This window comes from Pecten maximus, chromosome 14 (genome assembly GCF_902652985.1).
Source record: "Pecten maximus chromosome 14, xPecMax1.1, whole genome shotgun sequence".
Taxonomy (NCBI): domain Eukaryota; kingdom Metazoa; phylum Mollusca; class Bivalvia; order Pectinida; family Pectinidae; genus Pecten; species Pecten maximus.
Genome location: NC_047028.1, coordinates 27,834,798 through 27,859,812, shown reverse-complemented (window position 1 = coordinate 27,859,812; position 25,015 = coordinate 27,834,798). Strand labels below are relative to the sequence as shown.

The 25,015-nt window shown below is 35.6% G+C and overlaps 1 protein-coding gene across 1 annotated transcript in view; it reads left to right on the top strand.

Annotated features, from left to right (window-relative positions):
* The first annotated feature begins 1,286 nt into the window (after positions 1-1,286).
* The window catches only part of LOC117342141 (protocadherin-15-like), an 82,354-nt gene continuing 58,625 nt past the window's right edge, over positions 1,287-25,015 (top strand). The window contains 2 exon segments of the mRNA XM_033904153.1: positions 1,287-2,635; positions 20,036-20,127. The gene's annotated coding sequence lies outside the window, so the exon portion shown is untranslated.

Here is a 25,015-nt window from a genome sequence, read left to right as displayed (position 1 = left end):
TAGGAATGTTGGTGACATCACTGCGGGGCTGTCACAATGTGTAATCAAGATTATTGATTACCGAGAGAAAATAACAAATTTAAAATTCAGTGTACGTTTAACGGTATTATAGCAAACCTCAATATAACGCATATCTTTACTTCTTATGAATGTGAAAGGAAACCCAGTCTAAATTTATTTTGACGTATTCTTGAAAACGAAAACGTACACAATTCTGCATATACCTTTTTGTCACATTTTAAAACCGAAAGTCCTCAATGTTATTATCCTATGTTCTACTGTCAACAACAAATAACTCTCGAAATGATCATAATGCGGTGACATACAGAGACATATAGAAACAAAATTGTTAATTAAAACTGAGCTAACCATCTTGTTTCCCAATATCTTTAAATACTAACTTTTAAAATACTACGTTGATCTTTTATTGACATCACGTGACAATATCGTTGAATATATTTCTTATCCACCTCGATGCATTATTTAATGTAATTACCCATATTTGTTCTGATGAGCGCATAAACATTTATCACATGATCAAATTAACTAGCAAGCTTAAATTAATTGGTCAACGCTGATGACGAAGCAAGCAATTGTGGCAATCACGTGCAACGGAGAGCTCTATCGTACGACACGCATGCATCATCGGTTTGCTGAAAAATAATTCATGCACGTGCACAGATTATTATCTGATACTTGTTTGTTACATTTAAACCAATGAAATGTATCGTTTCCTTGTTGGTATGTGATGACTGAATGAAATCAACTACTAAAGCAAAACGGAAGATTTTTATGAAATATAAATACATATACAAGTACTGTGCATGTTTTACATTCTTTAAAAGATATATGTAGCTTTTTGTAAATACGTGTATGTAGCATATAGCCTTAAGCTGAAATTCAGTCATTTATCAACTTGAACCTCTAGTTCATTATTTCAATAAGCATCTCGAATAATTACGAGGCTCATTCCTGCAATAAAGACCATTGAATCGAATCTTTGAATACCCGTCTTTATTTCGTTCACTGCCATTCGTCGCACGCAATGAACCTCCTTAATACTCAAATGACAACAGTGTGGCCTTTAACATGGATACGTCAGCCATGTTTACAGAAAGTTTTCATTACACCGAGAAAATAAAAGTGTTGGGGACAATAGTTTGTCAGTTCCGCATGACTGAATTCCGGAGCTTTAAAGCTCTGGGTTGATTGGCCGATTGCTTCCTGTCATTGTCGTCTGCTCAGTCAGGGTGTAGAGGGAATGAATAGCCGGTTCACACCCGGTCAACAGACAACACGCCCCCCGGGATGATCCCCATAGACTACTAATGCGTTTATTTGTACTGTCAGTCCAACCTACTGTGGATCACATGTGGATCTCAATAACAACTTACACTGTGTAATTTTAACATTTTAACATACAGTTATATGTACATGTACCAGCTACGAGGACATATGTGTTGCGAAAATAAACATCATCAAACGAAATCATTTAAATTGGAATCATATAGCAAGCCCGGAGAGTATCGCCTAACCACTGCTGTAGAGGATCGTCTGTGATCGCCTGCTGTCTCTGTGTGATGTGAGGGACGCCCGGCCGTTCAATGTCGCTTACAGTACGTTTTCTAATAACGGTATCGCCACACATCGCTTCAAACAGACGCATTTGAAAGTTCGCTGGACTTCTCTTATACCTAGCGTGGATATAGATCCAGACGCTAGCACGCGCGTAATGTACCTGTATCTGTGAATGTAGATATCCGATGGTCTTTTTCTAAACGGCTTCTTTTAACAAAGCAGCCGTAGAATTCATTAAAGGTCTACTCAGCAAATAAGCGTATTAAGACTGTCGCGCGGCTCGAACCGAGAGCTACATTATTACTAATCAAGGTATTTGAAGAAGTACTCCGAATGTAGCCAGGTTATAGGCCTATTGGTTTCAGGATTGGCAACACTAGGGGAAAGTGTTAGGCAGAGAATTAGGTCCGTACAAAGCGAGTTCTTCCCGACGCCGGGAAGGGTCGATTTGGCTCGGAATTCCAGTCGGACAAGTTTGTGTTGTGTGGTGCCAATCAGTTCATCACTATGTCCGCCAGTCATCCATCGTGTAGGTGAGAATTAAAAAAGGCTTCGGGGGTATAGACTATCTACTGATGTCTTACTTTGTGTTAACAGATCTTTACACACGGGGCTGTCACTGATAAGGCAGACTTTTGTACGGTGACTGATCGTTATAGCGGCATCTCATTGGGAACGATTCATCCCAGGGCACGCTGTATCCTCAAAACAGTACATTATATGTATACAGTCAGTATATTGCTATAGGAACTACAAGGACGACCATTCGCGGATCAGACCATTAATTCTGTGCTGTAGCTTTGGAGTGTTCCGTTGATAACTTAAATCAAACAATTTTATACTTTCTATTCTCTAGATCAATTTCTGTCGTTAAATCTTGCAGTCTGACGTTTTGGGTCACATCGGTGATAGGCTGCATCCATGCTTTAATTAAAGCTAATGGGATTTACAACAACGATCAGCAAACACCGGCACAGAAAGCGAATACAGTGACAATGTGTTCTTAACTGGATAGTTTTATGTTCACCTGTATCTAAATATCACCGAGCGTATTCAGGTAAGATGTTTTTATTAACTCGGCCTAAGATATAAAATGTGTTTCATTTTGCCTTCTTTCCCACGATGGTTGAATTCCCTGGTTATATCGCTATGGCTGGATACCCATGGATGTAGTATGTAATAACCTGCGTTTGCCTTGTGATACAATTATCGCCATTCCATTGAAATGCTTCCCTGTTATAGAAACTGTCACCCCAGGCTCCCGACCTAACGTCAGGGACCTATTTACCTGTACTGTGTATACCGGGTAACAATGCATACCTGTAACGCCTATCTTAGGGGCTCGGTATCTTCATTGTTTTCTCTCTCTATCTTCAAAAGAAAAGACCTCATGCATACGAGATGAAGAAAATGATAAAAATACAACGTATCGATTGGGATTTCTAGGCTAATAAATAGCCTTATACATATTTGTAATCCGAAAGCGTGGTAAGCTGCCAATACTGATGGTTGTACCTCAGCTCCACGGTTGAACGGTTTTAAGGTTTGGAGACTCCAGTATAGGTGGGAGGACAACACAATCGTGTACCTGTAATTAAATCAACTATCCAACAGGTGAAACTGACCTATTTTAAAGAGAAGACGTTTAGTTCGAGAAAATTACAATGTTTATCGAATTCCAATTTTTGAGGGTTGGCCATGGAAACGCCTCTGTGAGTTTTTTTCAATGCACTGTAGATAAGAGTTTACCATTGTCAGTGTTAGTCGTGTCCTAGATTCTCCCCTTTTGTTATTTCCTGTTACCTACATGTACATATTACTATGTACTGTATATGTTTCTATGGTAATGTATATGTTTCTATGGTAATGTATATGTTTCTATGTACTGTATATATTTCTATGGTAATGTATATATTTCTATGTACTGTATATATTTCTATGTAATGTATATATTTCTATGTAATGTATATGTTTCTATGTACTGTATATATTTCTATGGTAATGTATATATTTCTATGTATTGTATATATTTCTATGTACTGTATATATTTCTATGTAATGTATATATTTCTATGTACTGTATATATTTCTATGTACTGTATATCTATGTACTGTATATATTTCTATGTACTGTATATATTTCTATGTAATGTATATATTTCTCTGGTACTGTATATATTTCTATGGTAATGTATATGTTTCTATGGTACTGTATATATTTCTATGGTAATGTATATATTTCTATGTAATGTATATATTTCTATGTAATGTATATATTTCTATGGTAATGTATATATTTCTATGTACTGTATATATTTCTATGTACTGTATATATTTCTATGTACTGTATATATTTCTATGTACTGTATACATTTCTATGTACTGTATATGTTACTATGGTAATGTATATATTTCTATGTAATGTATATATTTCTATGTAATGTATATATTTCTATGGTAATGTATATATTTCTATGTACTGTATATATTTCTATGTACTGTATATATTTCTATGTACTGTATATATTTCTATGTACTGTATATGTTTCTATGTACTGTATACATTTCTATGTAATGTATATGTTTCTATGGTAATGTATATATTTCTATGGTAATGTATATATTTCTATGTACTGTATATATTTCTATGTACTGTATATATTTCTATGTACTGTATATATTTCTATGACAATGTATATATTTCTTATGTACTGTATATATTTCTATGTACTGTATATATTACTATGTACTATATATGTTTCTATGTACTGTATATATCACTATGTGGGTGGGAGGTGATAATCCTTAGATTTTCCCCATACATGTATGTGATAATCTATATGCCTTTCTTATTTTGCACCCGTATTATCGATTTTGATTTAGAAGTTTGCTTTCCTGTACATGCCCGTATTTCTATAATGATTATTTATGGTACTTTTTTGTTATACATATTTAATACATATCTGTTCCTATGATAAGTCCATAGTTATATGGTTACATGTTTTGATGAGAGACACTTGTTTTAAGATAATTAAAAAAATGTTACAGTTAATCATTATGCCTTTGATCCTCCCTGTATTAATGCTAATTTTTATTGTATTTTATTGCATAAAAGATAAGAGCATTGATGTGAAACTGATTTGAATCAAGTGGCATTAATTAGTCCTGTATAGAAGTCGAAAGATATGCGTTTAATAATAATATCGATAAGTGACACACATCAGCCGGAAGTTGTGACTATATTTTTGTATATCACAGCTAGTTTTTGAATGGCATGTGTGAGTTTAAGGAATACACTTTGTTTTAATTTCTTGAGACAACGAGCAGTATTGAGGTTCGGAGTGTACGAATTGGCAATACAATCGATATTTCACTTTTGATACATCATATGTAATGATATATATGTACTTGAGGGGTTATACACTGTTACGAACAAAAAGAACAATTCGGCTATACTTCAACGAGTTATCGTAATTTTGATATAGTCAATGGGACCCCTCGTCTCGATATATAACCGACTTTCTTCGAAGTAAATGTATCTAGATGACCTTTTAACATGCCGATTGAAAAGGTTGGCCATTACATCAAGCACTTGATCCCAGATAATGTCAATGTTTTCCTATATCGGAAATATGCGTCAATTTTTAGTTTGGCGACAATTGGTCTAACATTATCACGGACATACCCGGAGTTTTTCAAATGAAAACTTATTCAGTAGCATGTGGTGTTTTAACACACTTTTTTGTTGCTTTTCTTCATTGATCAAGTATCAACAACAATTGTTCGGGCAATACTAAGAAGTAGCGATTTTGACTTTGTGGCCATGAAAACTCAGATACTTCTTTACTTTCCAAATCCACCAGAATATTTAAAATCGTTGAATTGGAAGGATTTTTGACTAGCTTTATCAAGCTACTATACTTAAACTCTATTTGTGAACACGTACCGGTTATCTAGAAAGGCTTTGGTTTTCTGCTGTATCGATAGACAGGTAAGGGTTTTGGGAAATCGATGAAGCTGAGTTGGTCCTGTCTAGTGGCTTACACTGTACAGCTTCCTCTAATAGTGGCGGTACAGTTAAACGTTAGCCTGGGCAGATCAGATTCGTGCTGTCGTTTATAACACATAACTGGTTACATCAATGTATCCCGCCCGTGTCTCTACCAGAGGAAATATAAATCGCAGTATGACATTCTGACAAAAGATTAGGGGATGATCACCATATCATGCAATTTATGATACATTTGAGATCCCTATATTGTAGCTCAGGACACCGTACGTCAGCGCCGTCACAATCTCCATTGTTCACAAAATATGCATGTCTGATAATACCTCATTGAAGAGATATGGTCACGTGAGAATTAACGTGATGTCACAAGGCGCAAATCACGTGCATGTAATTAACAAATATAGACAAAGCTCCAAGACCTTGACATTACTTGAGAAAAGTATATCAAACCTCCTCATTACATCAGTACAATGTCAAATTTCGACTTAACGGAAGTACTATGGCAAATCGCGACATTACGAATTACATTGACTGATCCCGAAATTATGATGGAATTAAAACTGACTCGCTTTAATAGTATTGATACTAGTTACATGAATTCCACGTCAACAAGATAATATGCATATCACAATATTATGAGAATGGTGATGTCAGATCTCGGCAAAACGAGTGTTACAAAGGTAGAAATGTATATAGAAAAATATCATAGAACTGTTTTGTCAGTCTAGGTCCTTATTTGGACTACTACGTTATACTTGTGATGTATTCTTATTTTGGTTGGAAAGAGTCGACAGTGTACATTTTATTATGAAGTAGTTTTGGCAAGGTTCTTGTACTAGTTCAGTCCCTATGACCAGCTAGCACACGCTGCCTACTGTAGGCAATGTATGGTATATCATGCCAAATACAATAGCTCAGAGAACGGATACGATACAAGTTTGATATATTCCAAGTCTTCCAAAGTCTGGTCCACATGCTCTCAAATCTAAGACAGATGGATTCCTGAGAATGTTCTGGGTCCATTGAGAGATAGCATCGAGGCGTTGTGAAAACCAGTGTTTGTTTGGTACATGACATATGTTGTACACAGTAACACGGACAAAATTTATCCTCACCATTCTTGAAAATTACTTTTGTGTCATGATCGATGGCTGAAATTTGAATTGCCTTATGTTTGATAGTATTACGGTTATCCCAAAAATATTGAGTCAAAACAGTATTGGTTTAGTTGTGTTAGAGCTCGTCTGCCTGACGATCAGTCCCTAGGTTCAACCCTATTTGAATACGTCACAATAGGATGGCCAAACAGACTGGACCACCATCAACATGTACAATTTGAAGGTGGCTTGTACTTATAGTCAGGGTCTAAGTACGTACTAAACTGCTAAAGAGGCTTGGGTCGTTAGGTGTATTGTAGCACGTGCCCAGGTGCAGTCACACTTTACACCACCAACTTCAAAGCACGTCATTACGTATTAATTGTCTGTCTTAATATTTGATAGGAACTTAAAGGATACACCGAATCATCTGGTGTTAGATAGTGGACGTCAGCCACAGTTTCGTATCCGGGGCGATTGCGCCCACAATCGCTTAATACACACCAGACCAAAAAACAGCAAAGTATTTGCATGGTTAATATGAGTTAACGAACAATAATTATAGGTTTTGTTTTACGTGGACATTGACGTAGGAAGAAGTAATTTGTTAACTTTAAAGCACTTAAACATAGCTACGTCATCGTCTCGTTGAAGACGTGGACATTTTTCTGTGTAACTGTATGGGCCGTTGTGACAGGATTGAGATAGGATTACCCCACGAACGGAAGATGGAAACCCGATACAGGTATCGACATCATTTGAAATAATCATGTAAACAATACTGCTCAGTCACTTAAGTATTATACAAGTATCAGTTTTGGTTTGATTTTAATCTGCACATCATAGACAAGGTCACAATATCGAGAGCTGAGCGGTTCAACGTGTTATCTTGTGAAATGAGATTCTATTAGTTTAATTGTTTAAACATGCAAATGTATCTATCTTAGGAAGTCATTGTTTTAAGAGTCTAAATGTATACAACAAGAGGTTTACTTATTACATAAAATAGCAATAACCCGGATGCCGAGGCGGACTGCTAATTTGGGGGCAATGTCGTTGCCAACGCGATGGGCATACAGGAATTTGATCGGGAAGGATTTATGAGCTTTTTAAGGAGAACTGGGATATTTTTAATGCTGGTTTCATTAACGTACCACTCTCGGATTATATCTGGCACTGTGTCGCATCTTTGACCCATTAAACACACAGGAAATGACAATCTTGATACAGCTTAAAACATGGAGCTCGTTCGTCTCAAAAACGTCTCCTTGGCATGGAACCGGAAATGGAACTCTTCTATGTCCTCGATAAGTATTACTTGTGACTGCTGGAGAACACTGAGGCAGAAATCAAAGGACAGTCGTAACACGGAGGAATTAATTAAGGCGGATAGAAAGTTATTGCCTTTGAAGAAAGATGGTCGTAAAATGTCTAGCTGATATCAGATATTTTACATTCGAATGAAAATACGAACCAAGCACTTCGAAGTCTGCTCTGTCTTGAACAAAGGAGGATGTGACCATATATGGTAAAAAGAGCGTGTTGATATAACAATAGCAATGGCATACATGGACATTTATGGTCACCATGGAGAAGGAGGTTATGTGAGTCTCGGATATGGACAGTTAATAGTGAACTCGGCACCTGTCGGTTGCAAATTTTCATTGAATGAACGAATAACCTCAAATTAGTGTACAAATACATTACTCCTTCCAACGCATTTTGCGTTAGGCGATGCCCGATTCTAAGTCTGTTGCAATTATTGACTGTCCTCAAGTGCACTTTATTTTTTCATGAACGTTACGCCTACAAGTAGATTTCCGATGAACGAAATATTAAAAGAATCGGCTTAAGCTTTTAGTGCCAAAATATTTCTGATGAAATATGTAAGACACGGCCATGGATCAGTCTTTAGGGAATTGGAACCAGACCCTTCACGGAAGAAAAATATAGATCTGCGGGTATTTTGAGGAACTCCATTTGTGATGGCGCGCTAATTAATGCTCAAGAGATTTAAGAGGAAGATTTGGAAAACAAAGCACTTAGTAATATGTAGCACTAGGAATAACGACTCAGATTGGTGTTATATATAAACAGTTACACGATCGCTATGTAACGTTATCGCATGCATTCTCACAATAACTTTGTTTCTTTATGGCTTTGCATGTATAATACAGCCAGTCGTACATACCATGAGCGTCCTTAACGCATAGTTTATTGTCTTATACAATAGAAAACCCGTGATGAGATTCCTGTATTAATTTTCGCTGATCCTTAGAATCTAGTAAAACTGAATCACGATGACACGTATGGTTGATGGCTCCTCAGCCTCGTGGCCTTCCGTAACATGATTCCGTAGATGTTGTATTGCACCATTTTCCTGGATCAATAATGTTTCTTACCTTTGCGATGCCTCAGTATAATATCATCTGAGGCACAATGGCAATGCTTTTTTTGTTTCCTCTTTTAATCTATGGTAAACTATGTACATAGCTGTATCTTTGACAAGGCGTGTTGGTGTTATGATAGATTTTGACCCTGTGTGATAATGCTTTTGTGTGAGTTGACATTATGTGTTGACGCTGCTGTACTTAATATTCAGATTGAGTATTTTTAATCTGCTATGTACTATAGTGACCTTGTGTGTTAACAATGTGTGTGTTTTGACCTTGTTGCTATTGTGCATCTTGACCTTCTGGGTTTTTTCCTGTGGTGTTTCATGACCTTACCTGTCATAGTTGTGTTATATCTTGGCCTGCCTATTGTTCCAGTGTGTTTGACCTTGCGTGTTATAATAGTGGTGTAACCTGACCTTGTGTGTCATTGCTGTGGTATATCTTGACCTTGTCTGTCATAGATGTGGTTATTTGACCTTGTGTGTTGTTGCTGTGGTGCATTCTGACCTTGAGTATCGTTGTTGTGTATCTTGACCTTGTGTGTTAGTGATGTGGTATATATTGATCTTGTCTGTCATTGATGTGGTTATTTGACCTTGTTTGTGGTATTGGTGTGGTGTATTTTGACCTTGTGTGTTGTTACTGTGGTGTATTTTGACGTTGTTTGTTGTTGTTGTGATGTATTTTGACCTTGTGTGTTGTTGTTGTTGTGATGTATTCACCTTGTGTGTGGTTGCTGTGATGTAATTTTACATTGTGTATTGTTACTGTGATGTATTTTGACATTGTGTGTGGCTGCTGTGAACTATATTGACCATACCTGTTGTTACTGTAGTATATTTTTACCTGCCTGTTGTTGCTGTAGTATCTCGCTGCCTTGAATGCTGTCGCTGCGGTGTATTTTGACCTTGAATGTTTTCACTATGGTATTTCTTGGCCTGCTTATATTGCTGCGTATTTTTACCTTTCCTGTTGCGTGGTGGTGCTGCCTGTTTTATTTTTGTATTAATTTGTTGCCTTGAATGGTGTTGCTGCAGTGTGTTTATTATTGTGTGTTTAGTCCGTGTTGTATCTTAACTTGTGTTGACACCTATGGTGTATACTGTCCGTGTGTCGTGTTGCTTTGGTGTATTTTTATATTATGTTTTAATGCTTTTGTGTATTTTGACAGTTTTTTTTTCTGTCGACACGAATCACGTAGATTTCTTCATTTTTTCTTATTTTACTAAGTAACTAGATCGATGATTTATTTGAAAAGGCCTTCAAATCATCTAAAGTTGTTATTTTCTCTCTTTGCAAGATCTGTAAATAAAATACTTTAAATTTAACTAAATCATATACAGATGTATACATCTTCACTATGTGCGAGTGTCATATCTTCAAGTGTGTGACTTACATTGCGGTTTTTGAAATGTAAAGGGCGTTTAAAATTTGTAGATTACGTCGCTAAACTAAGCAAGCTTTCTTCCTTGAATTGCTGAATATACTAAATGTGTCTCTTTTTTAGTGCAACTGTTAACGCTGTAACCAACTATGAAGGGTTTTACTGTATGAATGACATCTGCATGTACAGATTCTTACCTTACAGTTCTGTACCACAAATGGTCACTTAAAGACACCAAAACGTCTACAAGTAATAAAACTATTCCCGGTCTTCGTCACCCGAGACATGATAAAAATGGTACTTGTGGCAGGGTTACACGTTCGAACTAAACTCCAGAAGAAAATTTCATCTTTGATATTTAAAGAATACTGAAAAGAGATGATAAAGACTTTTTAGAGTTGGCCACATAACGCTACTTAATATTTAAGGAGTAGCACTGGAACTTTTTTCAGACATTCCTTATTAATTGGCCACAAACACGAGCGTCTGGCACTACGATCGAAATCCAAGGTTTATAACTCGATATACATGTGTCATCTATTTTCTGGGAATGTGAAATCGAAGGCTTAGTAATTGCAATGTTTAAGATGATAAACGTTTACAAGTCTGCTAACCACTGTTGTATTATGTACATCTCTTCCGATCGCTTTGATAAGGCTTAAGAGTATCATGTGGCATCATGAAGGACAAATTGCTTGGAGCTCTTATTAAGCTCCTTAGAGGTCTCCAAATGAGAGAAACAGTATATCAGGCCAGTAATTACCACGTTTTGTATTTGTCTAGAGGCAGAGAAATGATTAGCCGTAGGCATTTGACTTTGTAGCGATGAATTCGCTAGGATTTTTTTTCTAAAATTGTATATTTTAGACTGAAATCTCTGGATATCAACGATGAGATAATTAGTTGGTAAGCTATCGGGTGAGATTACTGGATCTTTGTCGGTATTGTTTTGTTATTAACATCAATCTCACACAGATGAAAAACTAAATAAATAAATAAATAAATAAACAAAAAATAATAAGACAAGAAATACAAAAATGAAAAGCAATGCTATTTAAGGATTTCACTGGCCATCCGCTTGTACCCTATACGGCCATCAATAGGAAGTGGACTCATATATGCAATGTACATATTTGACCCTTAAACCCTTACATGACAACATACAATGTTGTTTTTAATAAATTTGGATTAGCCATTGATAGGTAAATAAAACAGGATGTGTATTTTCAGTAAAATGTCGCCATTATTCAATAAAGGCGTCTACACAGATAAATTGACATCCACTCACAGTTGAATTCGGGGAAAAGGATATAAGACACATTTATAGCTGTATGATCTGCTTGCATTTAACTATCTGTTTGACAGTGGTCTTATTGTAGTAAATTCACGATTTTGTCCTCAAGGGTCAAGGGTAAGCGCCATTTTACCAGCAGATAGTATATACAGTATCCGTTATGGTGTCTGTATCGTGAAGTGAAGAAGGGGACGTATCCAACCTTCTGGAACCTCCAGACAATTAGACTAGGCCTTCCAGTAGAGATAATGAAATGTTTTTCTGTCTAAACCAGTTAGCTGGCAGTAGCAGACACAAGTCTCGAGACCTTACACCTACTGTCAAAGGACTAACACAAATGACCCACATAAACTGACCTGTTTCAAAACCGATGTTTGACCCACATTTACTGAGCTGTTGGTATTCTACAATTATTACTTAAATGATAAAGAAAAATCGCGGACCACTATCCCTCACACTTGCCCGAAACATAGACAATACCAATTTTGCCGACGTGTTAGGAATGGCATGGGGATAGAAACCCCTATGAATTATGCATGAACTAAATGTTATCACTGGCGCTTTTGCAGAACCTGCCGACATTTTTAGCGACCTCTGATTTCGATGTTATGTGTTTTAGTGGCAATAAATACAGTTAATGTCTGATTTTATGGGCATCAGCCTGTTGACACTATGAGTAAACACACATAGTTATTTTTGATGACCAATACTTCAGTAATTGCTATGGTAACCGTGGACTCATTTATTTCTCGGAGATTCGTTAGTAATGGTCAGTCAACATCACTAAGTCGTTACTTTTTCAAATAATAAAACTGAACCCAAGGTGAAGGTCACTGGGATGGGAGATAGTGTATCCCGTCAGACAGATTAATAGCTCTTCCTGACTCGTTTTATGAACAATTGTCTTATACTTGTTCCTAGCTAGGAGATAATTGCTATCCTCTGCCCGTTTTTAGTCATTGATTTTGTCTTATCCTCCAACGTCTGGAGCCAAAAAAACCCGGACTTACATTTAGTGTTTTTAATTAAAAGCTAGTGATGGTACATCAGTTGGTAAATCGGTTAATGAAACCAGTAATTTCTAACATCAAAAGCGGATATCTATGTCATAAACATTTAGGTAAACATAGATATTAAACACATGTTTAATTGCATTTTACATCACCCTGGGTTCGTGGTAATAAAACTATTAAAAGAATAACCAAACCGGATGTCTAGATCATAGCCTTTGAGGAAAATAAACGTTTCATAGATATTTCTCCCTTCTTTTATGAATTCTAAAATTTGACTACACTGTCATTTTTACCAACTCTTAGTGCAATATTGTGTGCTAGGGACATTATTTGGAAAGTTAGGAGAGACAATAGAAGAAAAATGAATACAATTCCGGATTAATCTATTCCCGATTCCGCTAAAACCATACCGAGTTTAGTGCGCATACCTCCACTCCGAATCGATTAAAAGGAGAATAAATAAAATTCCGGATTAATCTGTTCCCGTATCCGATAAAACCGCACTGAGTTTAGTGTAGTGCGTAGCTCCACTCCGAATCGACTAAAAAAGATAAATAAAATTCCGGATTAATCTATTCCCTTATCCGATAAAACCACACTGAGTTTAGTGCGTACCTCCACTCTACGAATCAACTATGACGTCATTACTACAGATATGTAGGTACGGTGTTTCTCCTTTAATTATTTATAAGGTTTCTGTTTTTATGCCAATTATTCCAGTAATGTTTGTTAAACTTTAATTACATCGGGATGTTAGAGCGAAGTAAATCCTAAACGCTGTCGAGATAACACACCGTTCCTACTGATGGAGCTAATCGAATTCAAATTAGCGTTTCTTTGATGTGGCGACCATGTTGGAATCTGCACTGATGCATACAGCATCATGCGTTACGTAATTTGCTTAACAAAGAAGTAATCGACCAGGCTGTTCTTGTATTAAAAAGGTACAAAGTGGTAGAGTATTAACTGGAAAGACACAGCAGAATGCTATGGTATGTACCTGTATTGGCCACCACCCGCTATGAACAAATTGTTTGATAGCAATGACCTAATGAGCATGGGCGATGCTCTGTATTAAATTCCTGTGAATTGTTTTGTTCAGTTGTGATTACAGCCTTGAATTTCTTTCGCAGATAGGCGGTTTTAGATTACAAGTTAAATGGAAATGTATATTTCTATATATATATACATAATATTTATATACATTCGTTGAAATACATGTATGTATGCATTTGTTCAAACTGGGTACTTATCTGTATCGATATACAGCAAGGACGCCTTTGGAAAACGAAGCTGTTTTACCACATAGCATATGTACACATTAGATTTCTCCTTGTTCCAGATTTGTCATATGTTTGTTTAGAACATAACCAGACATTTCATGGTCTGTCTCAGAAAGTCCAATACAGATTCATATTACCGAATTTGCATAACTCCAAGGATGATCGTTAACGGAAAGTTAAATTAGACAGCCTTGTGATTGTAATATCTATTTCCGGCGTCACAATTACCTTCTAGAGGTTTGGATGTCTTAGGCAAGATCGGCGGATATTGCTAATGTGTTTTTGAAGGAGACCAAGTTTCTTGTGCTTATTCTTCAAACGTAGAATCATATTGTAAATATTGATCGTTTTTTGTTTCAAGGTATATGTGTATTTAGATGTACCTTGAAACAACAAACGATCAATATTTTAGATAGCTTCCGGGTAGACATTGCCCTGGATACCGCAATTAACAGAGTAATCCACTATTCTAACTAAATATCCGTTATTTTTCTATCTGAGGTTCATCAACAATGGAAACTGCGATGTTTCATGAACAATGAAATCCATGTGATGTAGATAATAGTATACAGCAACTAAAATATGGCAATGAGTTTAAACACTGGTTTGAGAAATACAAAAAAAATCACTATCAGCATATCGACATCAATAGGAATGCCATTCATGGACACATGTCCTGTTTGTTAGAGTACCGTTTATATCTTGAGCTTATTAAACAACTAAATTGATTAGTATCAGTTTGATCCTAAATGAGCAACGTGTCATTCATTCATTCAAAGACAATTTCAGTCCCTTCAGGGACTTATCGTCTGATGATGGCTCCCTTGTCCGATATGGTTGGGTGCAAAGCCACGACATCATTACAAATAGACATCTGTCGACTCTTTTGGTCAAAGTGGCTGATGTTTTCACCATAAACAATTTTGTACTGGAAATGTACTGGTCGTTTGATTTCTTCACATAAAACATGTGAGTGAATTGATATTTTATGTATCATCATAACTTTTCTATAATCAAAGCCACTGATAAAATCAGGCAATCATGAATCACCATATTCTCATTAAACTAGAGGAGCTATTACATATTTAAACATTTTTATAGCCTTTTCTATCCAAAATGCGATTATCTTTAAAGGGAAATGTCATCCAATCTCTTCTTCCATATATGGCCTGATTTATCACACGCGATTGATATTGGTTTCAATGTCTAAAAACTTCACAATTTAATTTAAAATAAAGCACTCCTATATATATATATCAATGTTTGTCTTCAAATGACGTTTACTATTATTTGAAACAACGACACCATATAGACAATTCATTTATACGATTCCTCAACTGTATCCAAATAAATACTGCTGTAGGACAAAAAAAGTGCGTACAGCCATGTAATTGTGCACTTTGTGTGAGAAAGCCTTTTATCAGCCTTGTGTAACGTCAGGGAGATCTAGTGATACGAGGGGATTGTTCGACTGGCCGTCGAATAGTGTGTAATAGGAAATGTCACCACCGATAGATCACAATACCCTCTCCCTATAGATCCTATCTCACAGCTATACAGTGATACCGTATGTACAGTCGCCCTGTCTCCCGCTATAAAACAATTCGGGAACAGTATTTATTTGTACGGCGAATTTGTTCCTAATAATAAGATATTTTCATTATTTATTTTACTTTGTTTTTCATCGAAAAAAAAATGTAAAAATTATGACTATTTTTCATCCCTCAGATCAGGAAAATACTAGAAATGATGTCATATTTGGAAACAACTTAAGACAAATTCATTGTAATATCCATGGTAATACTTATTTCAGTTTCTACTAGAAATAGGCTGATACTGAAATAAGAAAAGTAACAATAAGTAATTGGATTGATATTTTCACCACAAACGATAACATCAGTTTTAATTAAGTTCTATGGAATAATACTCCTTTCCTACAGTCAGAATGTGTCGACTCACTCTCACGAGTAGTTGGGCTACTCTAGGCCATATCAAGTAATATTTAAAACAGTAGAAGTTGAACAAAACTATTTGTAACTTTGCACTCGTACGTGCCTAAATATTGCCCGGTTAAACTGGGGATTTGCGCATGTGTATAGATAAGATATGATACCATGTATATCAGCCTGCTCACGACAATTCTGCTTGTTTACGACAACAAAATGTGAATATATAATGAAAATTCTAAAGGTTTCTTCATAAAATATCAATTGAGTTTTTGTTTGCTATAATGACCTAAGACAACAAACAAACGAACGATAAGAGCACATATACACAACTTGCCAAATATGGGCATTGCAGATAATTGGCTCTACAATGTAGATAGTATTATCTGTCCAATTATTCTAAAAATAGTTCCCGATGTAGAGTACTGCGTTAGGGAACATCTTGTGACATATGTAAGCGGCACCTTAGTTGACATCATGACCTTCATTGTATGTTCTAATCGAGTTTAAATTATCTATGACCTGTTCTCCGTGGCTATGGTGACATATGGCTTAACGGTACCATAGTGTAACGACTCAAGGCGGATCTGACCTTGTCACCTTTAACAAGTAAGCTGCTCTGATCATGTACGTCATGGCGCTGGACATGGATAGACAGGATTTATATTGGTCATCTGATCACCATTGGGGACATTTCTAGCAATGAAATGAAATAAAAATGAAAGGCAAAATTGTCTTGAGGCCTTCAGCGATAGCACCACCGACAATTAGAGACTTTTACTAGAGGGGGCAATCAATGACTGTGATTCATTCTGAACCATTTCGATATCAGTTTCTGAATCATTATAACTGCTGAAGGGAGCCTAAGTTGGAGCTATTTATCGCAGTGTCACGAGTATACCACGCTATACAAATTAAGATTCTTCGGTGAATAATTTAGATCTGAGATGAACTTTGTTTGACTTTGTGAGGTCGCTTAAATCTAAATAATTTAAGAAGTACTTGTCGATATGTCATCTGAGGGTGTTATATTTACGATTGCAAATTGTTATATACAAATACAACACGACATTTACTGATAGGATTGAAATAAAGATATACAAGATATTAGAAGATTTCAAGTCAAGTTGAGATTTAAATACAGTACAGCCAAAATGAATTTAACCGCACATTGCAGCATTTTCGTCCTTATCATTCTCTTCAGTGATGCCAAGGACCTGACGTTTTGATACTTACAAGGCGAGTGAAACCTCAAAAATGATCGAAAGAAACGTCAAAATGTGGATAGGGAGGAAAAAAGACCCAAAAGTCAATTTTGATAAATTTCACTATAGAATTTTGAGCATTTTTCAACTTTTAAAAAAGGTCTGCTAACATTGTTCACCTCGGAAAATTGTTATCTTTCTCCTTGTAGTTATAATGGTCTCTGTTCTATCCTATCGTTTTGCCCATATTTATCGCCGCCATTTTGTCGGGATAGTTGTCTGTTTCATTCGCATATTGATATTCTCTGTTTGTGTCTATATACCGTATATCGGTTGCTAAGATAATTTTGTTCACTAACTTATTTAGTCTCAGTAAGATAATTTGATCCCGTTCAAATTGTGTAATTAATCACGACTTTTAAATTAACAGGTATGTTTAAGGAGATCATTAAACCTTTATTAAACCTGTATTATCATTTGCTTTATGTAAGGGGGAGCGGTGGCCGGTGGCCGAGTGGGTAAGGAGTCCCGAAACTTTATCACTAGCTCTCTACCTCTTAGTTGGTTTTTCGCCAGGTATTCCGGCTTTCCTCCACCCCTAAAACCAGGCACGTCCTTAAATGACGCTGGCTGTTGATAGGACGGTACACTAAATAAACTTAACCAAATAAACAATAAACTAAGTGTAGTATGTATACAATTTCGGTAGATCAGTGTAAACATCAACATTTTAATCATGTCATCTTTGTACATTACTCTTATATGTGTATGCAAGCATATAACACTGAGTTCCAATAAGACGTCAGACATTTGCAGTTCTGCTGTATAAGTTAACAGCTTAATTAGATTTCCGTACCTATCGTAACGCATTAGGAGTATTAGTGTACACGTATACTTCAAGCTTATCGTGCACATAGAGATCAATATCAGTCTGACTCAGAGCTACTTAGATACAAATAGTACTGTCTCCAGGACAACAAGATATCTGGTTTAGATGAAAAATCTCGAGCTTTAATGTTTAAATATATTTTCCCGTTTCAATAAGTATGAATCATTGACACTTTGCTATAGGACGTGTTTCCTGTTTCACAGCTGAGAAAGTAAATATCAATAAATGCGTGGTTATTGGTTTATCTGATCAGAATATATTAGTATATCCAATTTAAACGAATTTTATTCACTTACTACGCTGTCAGGATTATGGGGATAGTATTTTAAAGTGCAACTCCACAAACAAATTCAATTCAATATTCAGCATGAGTTTATTTGTTTGTTTTGTTTGAGAAACATTATATATTATATGTATAAAGAAAACAAACATAATAACGAAACTGGATGAAACCAGTGCAAATAAATAATAGGTTTATGCGAAGAATATTTTCCAGTGCAAGGATCGTAAGACCATACGTTCCAATAGGGAAAGCGTCAAATGCTTCATCGACACCATGCCATGTAAATGTAGCTCTAAAAAGAAACAAAAACCGATGTAATAACAAAACTATGATTCAAACTCATAATCGATATATCAAGGACAAATATGAACAATTCTTTGAGACCCATGGAAACGTAAAAGGAGAGTAATCGTAAGAGCAGGTGCTTCGGTAGAGAATTCGTCTTCTACTCCACCGACGGCACCCGTCTTACAAATGTAGATCAAATCTAGGTTGGTCGGATGGCACAGTGGTAACACACTTACCTTTCACCTAGGCAACCGGGAACACATCTAACTACATGTGTACAATCGCACAAGAAAGTAGTACATGCATAACTAACAATAGATGTACATTTCATTAGCTCGTGTTATGTAACGAACACTATCAATACGCAATGTCTAATAGGTTCTGAAGTTGTGCGTAAGAACAATATAATTCCGATATCTTCCCAGCCAGCAATCATCCCAGAATAGGATGAAACACCCATAGACACTCAATCCAATATTGTCAAAGTGATAATTATCGGTGATACTATAATATAAAAACACCAATAAAGTGTTATTGCTTCATCTAATCCACAGTACAAATTTCGCCTACAGAGTATTAATCTGGTGCTTCCAATATCCGATACAAACTATAGCAGCAAATCTCATCTAGATCAAATCAATTTAGGTCGCCAAGCTTACAGATTTATTTGATGAAGTAATATAACCCACTTCTGACAAAATGTTATGATATCATCACAGTTGTTTAGTTTGTAGCCTTGGATACCAGAAGATAAACTTGACAGTACATTTTCTTCGTCTACCGATACGAGTTTTATACGACCTCGCGAATACGCTTTCTGTAAACGGGGACATTTACGCGAGAGGGAAATTAACGCTTGTTACGCTGACTCCTTTTGACCGCGAAAATATCCCCAACGCGTAGAATTTGGATATTAATTTTCGTATTATCGAGCTACAAAATGGTAAATCGTTCGCGAAAAAAAATCCAACGTGTTTAGTTTACATATCGAAATCGCGAAATCAACCCCCTGCGAAAATAACCAAGTTTTCAGCATGCAAAATCGCCTGCTCTTTGCAAATGCTTAAGATCACATACATTTTGACACATTGATAGACTTTATCTTCTATATGGAAACTTGTTTACATTTCTACTTATCCTTTTAGACAAACCAACGTGTCTTCCATTTCTTTTAAATGATATTTTGAATCTTAAATGTCAAAGTCTTGTATGAATTAGTTATATACTATATACAACGATTTCATATATGCCTCGTTGTACACAAATCAACACTATTTGATTAAACCTTTGATGTAAAATTCGCTAATATGATTACATCATGACTTTTACCTAAATGATAACTAGATTTTGTTATTTTTATTGCATTTCAGGTCGCTATAACTACCAGCAAAGATAATACATTTGAAGCTAATGTGACGTCAATGCCTTTGAAATACATTTCTGTCTGTGATCTACATTTAAGGTAAGCTTTAACATTATAAACGTACAATGTCAAGCTGACATCAAGTGAGATTACTTGTTTGTGTTTCAGCAAACTTTCTGAGTGAATACATGATAGTGTTTTTTATTTGCGCAGACAAATACTTTCATCACTGTCAGTATTTTCAAATTTCAAATAAAAATGTTTTGATTTGTAGTTGTGTCTGGTTAGAGTTAGGGTCTACATCATTGCATTTGTCAAGTCTGTCTATTTTTGTATAGGGAATGATTTCCATAGAGTCACAAAAATGGAATTTATAAACGTGATCTATGTGGAAAGTCTCAGTCTCAGGTATAAATTATACCTTATTACTTACCCACCTATTTACGACTCAGCGATTATAACTAGTATTTTGTTAACACCCATCACTACATATATAAGCAGCTACGTAATCTAAAATATTCCACAAACCTTGCCATGTCTGGTGCATTTACACCGTCTTTCAGCAAAAAGTACAACATAAATTAAGTGTTGTTCGTTGTAAAATATTTATAAGTATTTTGTAAGAAGACATTAAATGGCACACCAACTATACCAATATATTGTCATTAATAATGGTTTGGTTTGTATCGTTGGATGTCGTCTTATCAACAGCTATGCTCATTTAAGGACGGGTCTTACTGTGTGCGAGATACAAACTTGTTGGGGTGAATGTGTGTGCGTTTGTATTTTTTGGAGGCTGTGTTATGTTCTTGTCTACTTGTGATAGCACGAAACTGAAACCGTCTTCATAGTGCCACCTCACTGAAATATACTGCCAAAATCACCCAACAGGACACCCCATCAGGTCATAGTATATTGATAACGAGTCACTGGAGTTTTAAAGACATAATCTATATGCAATTATTTATGCTTAAGCGAATCATGCACACATACGACATATTACTGATTTTTGTTATTAATGTGTAGGTCTTATAACCAAAACCCTACTAACAGTTAGCCCTTAGCATTTCTGACGAGTCTATGAAGGATGCAATTCTCTTATGCTACAGTTTAAGTCAATCTTGGCTGTATTGTATAAAAACTCAAAATTTGCTTGAAGGGTGCTAAATCTTGTCTGTCTTTTGTAAACTTGTATAATCATTTCATATAAAGGTTAGATTCATTCTTTAAGACTGTCACGTAATATATATTTTAATTTAATGTTTATCAATATCACTAAGTGAACATTGGACGTCTTAGAACATAAACATTTACACAAAAAACATTATACAGATGCTGCATTAGCGTGCTATGGGAGACTATATATAGTTAGTCCGTCAGCACGCCATCAAATATGTCAGAATGTTGGGTTTGTACAAATGTATCTCTGACTGTTCCGCTGTACTAGGCCGTCACAGGATGTAGTCGAAGTCACGGAAAGTAAATTGTACATCTCTCCCGAGCCGCCTATGGATTTAGGACAGGATGTTATTATGCAAAATAAATGTCTCCCTTGAAATTGTTCTTATCACGAACCCTCAGTCTTAAGTACTAGAAAATATAGTAGTTTTAGGCTTTATCTAATAAAATTGTCAAAATTCTTTCCACAAAAATTCGTTGAAATGTAAATTGCTTTGTATAAACCTGTCGTCAGCGGAGTATCTGTCTCGATGGAAGCTGTTTTTTCCAGTATATGTAGATCATTTGAATTTTATCTAATAACGGAACATGCAATTCAGCTGAAATTCTCACGGAGCGCAACTTGAATAAACTCACCAATTCTCCGACTTTCAATTACCAATATACGGAGATAAGTTTCTATGTTTTTTTTTTTAAATAGCCATTGATCACATTCAACTTTCCTTAAAGGTATATTTTTACTGTTCCCTATATAATCTCGAATTACTGTAAAGCTATCTATTTTCTCGCTAATCTTATCTTAGCGCAGCCTTACGCTAAATTATGGCTGTAATAATTGAGGCCGCGGTGACCAAATGGTTAAGGTGTCCCGACACGTTAACACTGGCACACAACCTCTGGGTAGCGAGTTCGAAACCCACTTGGAACAGTTGACTGGTACTGACCGTATGCCGGGTACTCCGGTTTTCCTCCGCCTTGAAAACCAAGCTTATCCTTAAATGGACATGGCTGTAAATAGGACGTTAAACAGAATAAACTAAGCACTAAGTGAGGTTTCTGAATATTGTTAAAGCCCGACCAGAATGACCTGTCGTGTGGAACTCAGTTTTACAGACGAGTCTATAGTCATTTAGGGGAAATATGTGATTGTATATATACATATATATTTTGTATATATGTTGATTGCTTATAATGTAACAAACCTTATCATCAGCTGCATCATTTGTATTTATACTGGTCTAGATTTAGCGATAAAACTGTTAACATGTGAACAATTGATCACATAGTTACTTGCAAATGTGTAAACCAAGCATCAAAAATAAATGATACAATCCCTGTGTTGCCAATATAAAATTGTAACAAAAACGAATGGTCCAAAACAGCACCCTGCTGGACACAGTAGTATTCCTAATCAATATATTTTGTCAACACACCTGCACACAAATGGAACTAGCCACTTTGAATATTCCACGAAAAGGTCAACGCGACAGGTCATTCTGGTTTGACTATACCTATTGCAGTTACTGTGAGAGCTATGTAAATATAAGTATGCGCTAAAATTTGAATGCGCCAAGATATATACGTTTGTGGCACTTTACTTAATTAACTGTTTAGTCCTCGACGTTTTTGACTGTTTACTGAAACATTAATATATAAATTATACACTGATACATACATTTACGATGCAGTTCTTTTGATATAAGCGAAAAGCAATATTATCAATGCAGTTTGCTTTGTAGTTTACCTGATGAATAGCAATGAGTAAAAGTACTTTAATTCTATGTTTCTTCTAACATGTATGACTTATTGACACAACTAGATAGCAAAACACTACTCATATCAACAACATCGTATGAGGAAACACGCTAATCATATAATTGGAGTGAAAACGTAAATAGTCCATGTTAATATTCTAAAAGTATTGATATTGATCATTGGACATTTTTAATAAAAATGGAAATATTTGGTGATTGTAAAACAGTTTTAAAACAGCATATACCTTAAGAAATTACGAAAAACATATTAGTTCACTTAAGGAAGAAAAGCAGAAATAGGTTCTTTTAAGCTATCATGACAATGCTTGGCGGTTGGTTAGTTTTTTAAAAGAAAAAAAAAACATTTAATTGTAGTAAGGTCAACGTTATATAATTATTGGGTTCAGAGGGTTTCAGTGTGTATAACGATAACAGAAGCAACAGTATGAATGAGATTTATGCGTGCAATCGAAAGTTTGGTGTCACTCTTGTGGCAGCCATATCAGTCACCGGAGGTCAGTAGTTAGAGAAAATTGCAGGTCCGGAACCGTGTAATTATTTCCGGACAAGTAGCTCAATACAACGTTCTTATTCTAGTTTCGTTGGGTTAACTTGCAACATCGCAGATTGCCAGATACAACGATACACCTCCTGTGTCCATACGCTGGCCAATAAAGAGAAAGGGGGAAGGTAATTGTGTCAAACAATTGATAATTGACGTGAAAAACAATAGAAAAAATGCACACATTCACGTTCGTGTTAAATGTGAATGTAAAATTAGCTATCATATTTCATTACCAACGCATTATAGAGAAATTATTTTTGTTGGATAATATTTGGAAAATGAAACATCATATACCACAGTTAAGATACTCCTAAGCATCAAGACCCTACAAGCCGCCGATGGTAGTAAAGAAAATCGGTAAATATTGTCTGCATTTATATACGTTTGAACCCGCCGTAGAGCAGACATCATAATAGCCACCTATCAAAATTTCTGACCCAAATACCAATATGATTGATATTCGAGATATTTTTGTTCACCGATGCATGATTTTCATGTTTTCATCAAAATAATACCAGGACTTCTTGTTAACTCATGCGTGGCCGCCGCAGGTTTAAATAGACGATCGAGGAGAAAATAACTTTCAATTACGTACGTTTATGAGCCGGGGGCATATGAACGACTAGTAAACACCCTTTTCGCATTAGTAGAGACTTAAAGGAACATGGCAGGGGTCTTCAGGTTGTTACATACAATTATTGACAGAAAATGGCTTTTTAATTTGACGGTTGTTTCTTATCGGTGTTAAACTGTGATATTAGCATATAGAAAATGTGTCGTTATACACTTAGAACAGAACTTCCCCACACTCTTGGCTGACTGGTAAATGTACAGAAATGTAGTTATAATACATACCTATGGGTAAGCACGTGATTTAAATCACTTTGGTATAGAATATAAAGGGCCATTATTACAGTTATCTAGCTTCCGTTAAAATGGATAGTGACGTTCTACATTTATATAGAAAGTGATGGGTGAAAACTAAGCATATCATTTTGATTGATGAGTAAATGTTTTGATTTTCGTTTTGTTTACATAATATTCGAATATTACTCTTCTAATACAATGTAACATTATTTGTTCAATGTCAACTATTCCATTTTCTGAAAATGTTAGTCGCGTCCGCCTATCCTATAAAAAAAAATTAGAATTAAAATAAATGTTGATTTCAAAAACATTTTGAGTATTTGCATTAGAATAAAGGGAGCCCTGAAAAGATGCTGATCCGACAATATATGTTTCCTAGATGTTTTTGTCTAGAATTTTCATATTTTGGTTCCTAGCATTACACGAGAGCCCAAAGAAAACTATAAGACGTTGCAAAATTAAACATTTTGCATTCAATATTGTCATAACATACTACAATAACATTGTTAATGTAGGTCTATTGCATAAAATATGAGATAGAACAGAATGATTCAGTCCCCAAATATACCAAACTTCACGTTAATGTTTTATTCCCAATAAGAGCATACAGGGGGAAAATTGT